Here is a 9,551-nt window from a genome sequence, read left to right on the forward strand (position 1 = left end):
TATAAAAGTTTTAATGATATTGTTAAGTGATTTAAAGAAATTAATAAATTTATTATAATCATTGATATCGTTGTTATTATAATACAACATAATATCAAAATCATTATTGAAATCATTATTATTTCTATTAACCTTATTAATATCACTTTTATCGTTATATACATATAGTATCTGTATTATTTCTAAAATTAGTATTATCATAATTATTAATTACAAACAGGTAATCCCCATATAAAAATATATTTAACTTAACTATATTAACAATTATATATATAAAATGAAAAATATATAAATGAAACTTATAAATTATTAAATATATAAATTACATCACTAATAATAATATATATATTTAATCGACTTCGATTATATGTATTAATAAATATACAAATTATATAGGTTCGTGAATCCGAGGCCAACCCTGTATTGTTCAGTTGTTCAATGTTGTCATATGTATTTTTACTACAAAATACAGTACGGTGAGTTTCATTACTCCCTTTTTATATACTTTTGCAATATATATTTTTGGGACTGAGAATACATGCGCTGTTTTTATAAATGTTTAATGAAGTAGACACAAGTACTTAAAACTACATTCTATGGCTGGATTATTATCGAATATGCCCCTTTTTAGTCTGGTAATCTAAGAATTAGGGAACAGACACCCTAATTGACGCGAATCCTAAAGATAGATCTATCGGGCCCAACAAGCCCCATCCAAAGTACCGGATGCTTTAGTACTTCGAAATTTATATCATGTCCGAAGGAGGATTCCGGAATGATGGGGATATTCTTATATGCATATTTTGAATGTCGGTTACCGGGTGTTCAATCCATATGAATGATTATTTTTGTCTCTATGCATGGGACGTACATTTATGAGAACTGGAAATGAAAATCTTGTGGTCTATTAAAATGATAAAAATGATTATTTATGTTAAACTAATGAACTCACCAACCTTTTGGTTGACACTTGAAAGCATGTTTGTTCTCAGGTATGAAAGAAATCTTCCGCTGTGCAATTGCTCATCTTAGAGATATTACTTGGAGTCATTCATGACATATTTTTAAAGACGTTGCATTCGAGTCGTTGCGTTCATCAAGATTATTATTAAGTCAATTATAGTTAGTTATATTATGAAATGGTATGCCTGTCGTCAACTTTCGATGTAATGAAAGATTGACTTTTCAAAAACGAACGCAATGTTTGTAAAATGTATCATATAGAGGTCAAGTACCTCGCGATGTAATCAATTGTTGTGAATCGTTTATAATCGGTATGGACATTGTCCGGATGGATTAGTACGGGTCTTCACAGTTGGTATCAGAGCGGTGGTCTTAGCAAACCATATCTGCATTAGTGTGTCTAACTGATAAGTCGTTAGGATGCATTAGTGAGTCTGGACTTCGACCGTGTCTGCATGTCAAAAGTTTTGCTTATCATTTCGTGTCAAAAATTACCTGCTTATCATTCTTAGAGAATCACTTGCTTATCATTCTTAGTCTAGACACGTTTTACTGCATTGACTGCATGAATAGTGTATAGACAAAATTCATATCTTAGCGTATCTGCTACTTCATATCTTAGCGTATCTGTTACTGTAACTTTGCCTGACAACTTCCGTAGATTCCTCCATAACGTATGGGATTTTAGTATTATATATGCATATGTAAATTTTGTATTGCAGGGTACTAATCTACATCCTATAATCTATTTCTTATCAAAAATCCTTCATCTGATCATACGAGATGAATCCCTCAACCAGTTCGAGTTCCTCAGATTTCTATAGCTATTCCTATAGTTATTCCGACAGATATTCCGATATGGAGTTGCACCTAAGCTCCGAAAGCAGTGACACCAGAATGAATCAACCAATCATCCATCCCCAATTTATCTGATGGGTTCGTAGTTGACTTAACCGATGGAGACGAGAAGAAGGCGATCCTTTCCACTCACCAACCTGCACTCTTGATGAAGAACCTGAAGCACTTACCGGAAAACATGTTCGTAACACTATTTTCTCTCTCATTTCCAGAGTATCTTGCCATGACTATATCACAAGATAGATTCAAAACCTTATTCATTCGCTCGTTCATACCGATAATCATCCCGGAGTAATAAAGTCAATGAGTTTCGCGCCTGAGTTGTAGCCTTGGGAAATATGGTGCAAAATGTACCAGCTTCCGCAACATCAACGGCATCAACTGTACCACCAGCAACAACACAAACCACAACAAGACACGCCTCAACATCACAATCGGTACCCCGAGCATAATCATCGTTCTACATGATGTTCTACATCATTTATCTTCGTTCATCATGACTGATGTCAAAGCTAAGGGGTATAAAATACTATTAAATTTTACAAGGAAATACTATTAAATACGATACAATTTTACACAAGATATTTATTTATTTAGAGAATGGATATACTTAAACCTTGCTACAACACTTATAGGCAGTGTACCTAATCGTACAGTAGTGTAGTTTTTAGTAAGTCCGGTTCGTTCCACAGGGAAAATCTTTTAATCAAAGCTTAACGCTATATTAGTTTAATTTATAAAAATACAAATATATATATATAAGTAATATGATTATTATAAAGGGGGATTTTTACCGTTTAATGACCGGTTTGTCGATTTTAAAATTTTAGTCGCAGTTAAAACCAAATGTAAAATATTAAATAAATAAAAGACTTAATTTAAAGCGTAAAGTAAATAACGATAATGAAATTGCGAATAATAAAAGTGCGATAAAATAAACTTGCGATAATTAAAAAGTACGATAATTAAAAGTGCAATTAAATACAATAACAATAAATAAAAGTGCTATAATTAGAAGTGCAATTAAATATAAAATAAAGGAAATTAAATATGAAATAAAAGAATTATGCTTATTTAAACTTCCGTAATCATGATGTTTGACGTGTTGATTTTAGTTTTATGCCCATGGGTTAATTGTCCTTTGTCCTGGATTATTTAATATGTCCGTCTGGTTTTTGTCCATAACAGTCCATCAGTCATAAATGTAAAGTGCGAGTGTCCTCGTCAAATTATCCTTATACCCAAAGTTAAATATTCCAACTAATTGGGGACTTAAACTGTAACAAGGTTTTATTACTTTGTTTAATAATTACACCAGGATGTCGACCGAGTATAACCCAAGGTTTTAATACTTTGTTAAAAATAATGCCAAGTGTCCTTGTACATAATTTCACCCCTGTTTTAATAATTCTAGTGGCTATTAATCCATTCCCGTGTCCGGTTAAATGAACGATTATTCGTACATATAAATATCCTGCCCATCGTGTCCGATTGAGTGTATATGGTTATTTATAGGGACGTCCAATTGTAAATCTTTATATTAACATTAACAAACTATCATTTAGTTAAACAAATATAAAGCCCATTAATAGCCCATAGTCTAATTTCCACAAGTATCGTTCTTTTGTCCAAACCCCAATTATGGTACAAAGCCCAATTACCCAATTTTAATATTTTTAGCCCAACATCATGATTACTTCGGATTAAATAAGCATAATAATAACTTAGCTACGAGACATTAAATTAAAAAGGTTGAACATAACTTACAATGATTAAAAATAGCGTAGCGTTACACGGACAGAATTTCGACTTACACCCTTACAACATTCGCTAACATACCCTTATTATTAGAAATTAAAATTAAAATTAAAATTAATATATATATATATATATATATATATATATATATATATATATATATATATATATATATATATATACTTCACGTATGATGAAGAGAAGAAAGGATGGATAAATGGTGCACCAAAGCTCTATTTTTATAGGCCTGTGAACTGGAAAAGTTGGCCATGCGATCGCATGGGATTTCTTCCTCCAGGCCATGCGATCGCATGGCCGTCGGTGACAGCTCAAAATCCTTGTTTTCTTGTTTGTCGACGTTTTAATAAATAAATATAATATATTAAATAATTCTTATAATTATTTAAATATTATATTATATTTATGTGCATAGTTGACTTGTAATTTTTAGTCCGTTGCGTCGAGCGTTGAGAGTTGACTCTGGTCCCTGTTCTGAATTTTCGAACGTCCTTGCGTACAATTTAATATCTTGTACTTTGCGTTTTGAATCTTGTACTCTTGTAATTTCGAGACGTTTCTTATCAATAATTGGAACCTCATTGATTGTATTTTGTACTTTTGAGCTTTTTGTTCGTTTGCGTCTTCAATTCGTCGAATCTGTCTTTTGTCTTCACCTTTTATTATTTAAACGAATATCACTTGTAAATAGAACAGTTGCAACTAAAAGCTTGTCTTTCTTGAGGAATAATGCTATGAAATATATGTTCGTTTTTAGCATTATCAAATATTCCCACACTTGAGCGTTGCTTGTCCTCAAGCAATATAGTCTTGAAATACTAGAATCACTTCTTTATTCTTCACACTTTGTACATCAGTGATTTCTTTACGGCGGTATAAACAATGGTAGTAACGATGTGTTTTACAGTCCCACATGACTATAAAATTTAGATCCTTTAAGGAAATTGGATCTTTATGAAAACATTTGATCTTTTGAAAATTAAATCTAGTCTTTACCCTAGATAAGTTTTCCGGAATAACCCTTCACCGGTGTTTGCAAAATATTTTTGTGGGTTTGGTGGGTTTCAGATTTGAAAATTTTAGCTCAAAACTGTGGTCTTGTGTCACCCACTTGCTAACCTTGTATTAGGAAAGCAACACATCCAGTATACTTGCTCCGTATATTACCTTTCGGTAAACTACCGTACGATTATAAAGGAAAGCGTTGAACAAGCAACTGTTAAGGCAATGTCCCCTGACATGCTTTTAATTATGGTCTTATAACGTGTCAGACGCAATTACTATCCTTTGTAGGAGCAATAGTAAAGCTCACCCTTATAATTTTTTGGTCTGGCACAAGGTCCTGTCTTTGACCATGCTATGCAACCACCGTTCTTACGGTTGACACCCAATTTGGTTCAGGTGACCTAATGAATTCCAGGTGAATTCCTAGGATTTTACGTTCAATGGTAATGAACGCATTGAAAATGGGTTTTCAGAAAACAAATCGGTTTATAATTTGATCAAATTATTTTCTCGTTCAAGCTCGAGTTTAGATATCATTGAATTCCATGAGTTTGTAATTCTCAATCTTTAAGGTCAATCTCTAGGATTGAGTAATATCAGTCTTAAAAGCTGATTTTTGATCTTTAAAGGAGATTATCCTTTCTGGGGATCTGATTCATTAGTCTTATCAAGCTAATTTGCACGGTGCCCTCCCCATTTTACGAGACAGATCTTCTCATGGTTAGGATAAGTCTGACCACTTGGCAACCCTGTTTGATGCTGAGGTCCGTGGATTTTCTGCTGATTTTAGTGATGACTTTTCTAGATTTTTCGTCAACCTACAGCTGGTCTGGATGACAACTTCATGACCTAAATCAAGAAGCGCATTTCTTTTTCGGAAGACTTTACTTCCTTTTAATGATGGAATTGATTCATCGTGTAGATCCATCTCTTCTTTTCTTTCATCGGGTAAAACAGTTTAGTTTAGTCCAAAGCAAAAGTATTTTCAGTTATTTGTTACAGAAATATGTGATATATGTTTAAAATATCTTGGTAAATTTTCCCACACTTGGCTTTTATTTTCCTTTTTATTGTCCTCTATTCTATTTTAAATGAATTTTAACATTTTGGTTTGTTTCTCAATTTATGTCCTTTCCGAGGTAACAATAATTTCGGTGTTAACACCTAGTTTTATCGTTCATAAATATGTATAAACATGATTTTGAGTTCATTTAATTGAAAATTTTGAAAAATTTTACTAGAATTGGGTAGTCAGTATATAAGACTAGGGCTGTTCTTTATTATCAGAGAGCACTAGATTCTAATACAACTACTACTTTACTAGTATTTCTAATGGTAACCAAGTGTTTAAAGTAAAAAAATTTTAAAAATCCGAAAGAATTTAACCCCTTCCCACACTTAAGATCTTGCAATGCCCTCATTTGCAAGAAATCAGTAACAATTTAAATTATTGAGGGTGATTAGCGTAGAAATGATTAAATTTTACCAAAGTTTTCAAACATATTGGCGTTTGTTTGCTGAATGATAAATGGTACATATCATTTGTCCATTCCGTCTGTTGTTACATCACATTTATCTTGTCGTCAAAATTAGTAGCTTTTGCTGAACTTAATGCCAGTCTTTGAAAATGCGCTGTTTTACCCTGTTTTGTACAATTTACCATATACATACATACAAATATAAAAATGCATGGAAATTTGAAATGGGACTTAATATCCCACTTTCAAATCCTAAATGTGAAATATTAGTACACAATAATAATAAAAATGATAAAGATTACATAAGTATATTCAATAACATAAGTTTAAACATGAATAAGTAAAAAGATAAAAACATAAAAATCATATAAATAACCAAATGGAACTAAATCAGTCTGGATATGGGTTCCAGTTCATCTCGTCAGTTCATCTCGTCAGGTGGGTTCCATTGTTGGTTATAGGTGTTTTGATAGGCTTGGTTATAGTCATACCAGTTAAAGGGTGGTCGGATATCGGGGCTGTGTGGCAGAAAATGAGCAGGTCGAGTAGGTACATAGTTATTTGGTACCTGATATGATAGCTGGCTCATGATTTGGTGCTGATGAACTAACCAGCTATCGTGTTGGCGTCGCCTATAATCCTCGTATACTCGCTCGAAGTTCCACTGCTCATACATACTATGTCTGGCCTCGTTCGTCATTGCTTCCTCATCTATACGAACGTGGACGTCAAGAATAGCATCTCGAAAGACATCCCTAATGTCTTACGCCTCCTCCATTTCCTCGTCTGAGCCTCTCTCTACCTGAGGATGAGATCCCTCATAGGGTACTTCCTGGTTACGTCTACTTTTCAATACCTTAGCACCCACATAAACTTTCAATCCTAAGGGCTCAACCTGTTCTCTACAAAGCTGTAATGGACCCCCTTGGTTCCTATCAACACCTAAATACTCTCCAATGAGAGTAACAAAAATACCTCCTCCTATTATACTCCCATCCTGCATTCCCTCTACCATTTTAGATAAATAAAAAGCAACACAGTAAGGGATATTGACAAAGCTTCTAGGATCCCGAATACACTTTAGGTAGAATAAATCATGTAAGGTAATTTTTTCTTTATTATGACCTCTCTGTGTAATCGAGTTAGCCAAAAATCTATGAATAATACGAAGCTCGGCTCTGTCAATATGTGTATAGGAGTGTCCTCCTGCTCGTGTAAAAACATCAAGATGTGACATACGCCTCCAAATGGCGTCAGCGTCAAAGTTACTATCTACCCTTTCACCATAATGAATCAAATTTGTACAATCGGGTAATAGCAACTCTCCAGGAGTATATATCTGTAAGGCCCTGGCCATGTCTAGCATGGACATTCTGTACATCCTACCGCCAAGGATAAACCTAAGAAATCTTCTATCATCTATTCTAACTATATTTGTATCAAGTGATACAGTACTCATCAACTCAACACACCATTCCTTATATACAGGTCTACGAATGGTGAAAAGACGTTCCCAATCTGTAAAAGAAGAACTGCCATACCTTTGAACTAAAAGTTGTCTAACACGTTCAGCTAGATGGACCGTTTCCAAAGGGGCTCAATCGATTACCCTTGGCACCTCTACATTTTTTGTTACCAATTTGAATTTGTTCCTTTGATATGTCTCGTAATCTCTCCATCTCCTATCAAATCTCAGATTAGGATGCAGAGTGTGCTCAGGAATCGTTGGGAATTCTACTGGCGGCCTCATCGGAAATACTATGAATTCATTAACAAACTGTACCGGATCATAATAAGGTACGTGCTGATCAGGCTGTTGTTGTTCCTGTTGTGGTTGTTGTTCGTGTTGCATTTCTGGTTCTGGTGCTGGTGCTGGTCGTCTAGATGATGATGCTCCTGCACCTCCAGTATTGGCTTTCTGTAAAACACATTAAACACAAAATTTGTGCATCCAAATATGCATTAGTGTTAGCAAAATAACAACTTAAAACAATCACTATAACATGTTAAATCAAAATTAAACTTATACACATTTTCACAATTTTTCATAATTCTACACTTTTCAAATAAGCACATATGAAAATGTATACAAAATTCATAAGCATTTAACTCAAATAACATGTCAAAATAGTCATTACTAATAATTAAACAAGTCTCAAATAGCAAATATATCAAATTAATCAAGTTCATGAATTTTGGACTTAAAAAGTCCACTTTAATCTCTAAAAATCATGTTTAGGATCAATGTTTAGATCATTTAACTATCTAAACATGTTACGCTACTCAATTTAGTAATAATTCATGACAAAAATTGGCCATAACCTGTTTATATCAAAAAGCCCCAAATTGCTCAAAAACACTAACCCTAGATTTCTAAAAATTTTGAAGTTTTTGGCTTCAAATCATGTTAAATAGCATCAATCTAGGTTATACATGCATAAAATACTATCAATTTAACACTAATTACACTATAAATTAGCAAAATTGCATTAGGTAAAAAATTGATAATTATCACAAAAACTAGGAATTTATAGAGTTTAGGGGTGTAATTTTTACCATTTTGCTGAAGAATGAGAATCTAGGCATGATTAGGGCAAGAAAAATGACGAATTACGGTGGATTTTGGTTAATTTTGATGAAGATTTGAGAGTATTTTCGTATGTGTTGTGTGTGTGTTGGGGTGAGGCAGAACAGAACAGGCTGTATATATCAGGCCTGTTTTCTAGCTCCATGCGATCGCATGGAGTTGGAGTGCAATACCCATGCGATCGCATGGGTATCCGGGAACAGTGTTTTCAGCTTTTTTTTTTTATAAAATCTTATACTTTATAAAACTTATAATTAATTAAATTTTAAAAAATTTGTTTTCCTTTAGGAGCGAGGGTGTTTAAGATCGATGTCCTAGTCTGTCCCTTGACAAAATTTTTAAAATTTGTCAAATCAAAGCGCGGTTTTAAAAGTAAAGATTTTTGGATTTTTTTTAATGTTTTTGACATACTTTAATTCAATAAAATTAAAAATAATGATAATAAAAGTTCTCGTCCCTCCCTCGGGTAAAGCAATTTCGGTTCAACGACCTAGTCTTCAACACACGACGAATTTTTAAAAATCATATTTTTTACTTAGCGAAATAAAGTAAATTTTTGTTTTTAAATTCACACCAAACTTAAATTTAAAATATGCATAAAATTAAAAATTCACACCAAACTTAAATAAAAATTCATATTATAAATTCATACCAAACTTATATTATATTTTTGTTTTTATACATACAAAATTATATTAAAAAGATTAATTTTTCAAATATTTACAATTTTAAATATATTAATTTAAAAAGTTTACAATATTAATTTAAGATTTATATATTAATTTTAAAAACATGGTAAAAAAAATAAAATTATATATCTTTTTGGCTTTTATCCCACTTTAATCAATCAAATATTATCAAAAATATGCGCCCCTCTTTTCGGT

The sequence above is a fragment of the Rutidosis leptorrhynchoides genome, chromosome 11 (genome assembly GCF_046630445.1).
Source record: "Rutidosis leptorrhynchoides isolate AG116_Rl617_1_P2 chromosome 11, CSIRO_AGI_Rlap_v1, whole genome shotgun sequence".
Lineage (NCBI taxonomy): Eukaryota > Viridiplantae > Streptophyta > Magnoliopsida > Asterales > Asteraceae > Rutidosis > Rutidosis leptorrhynchoides.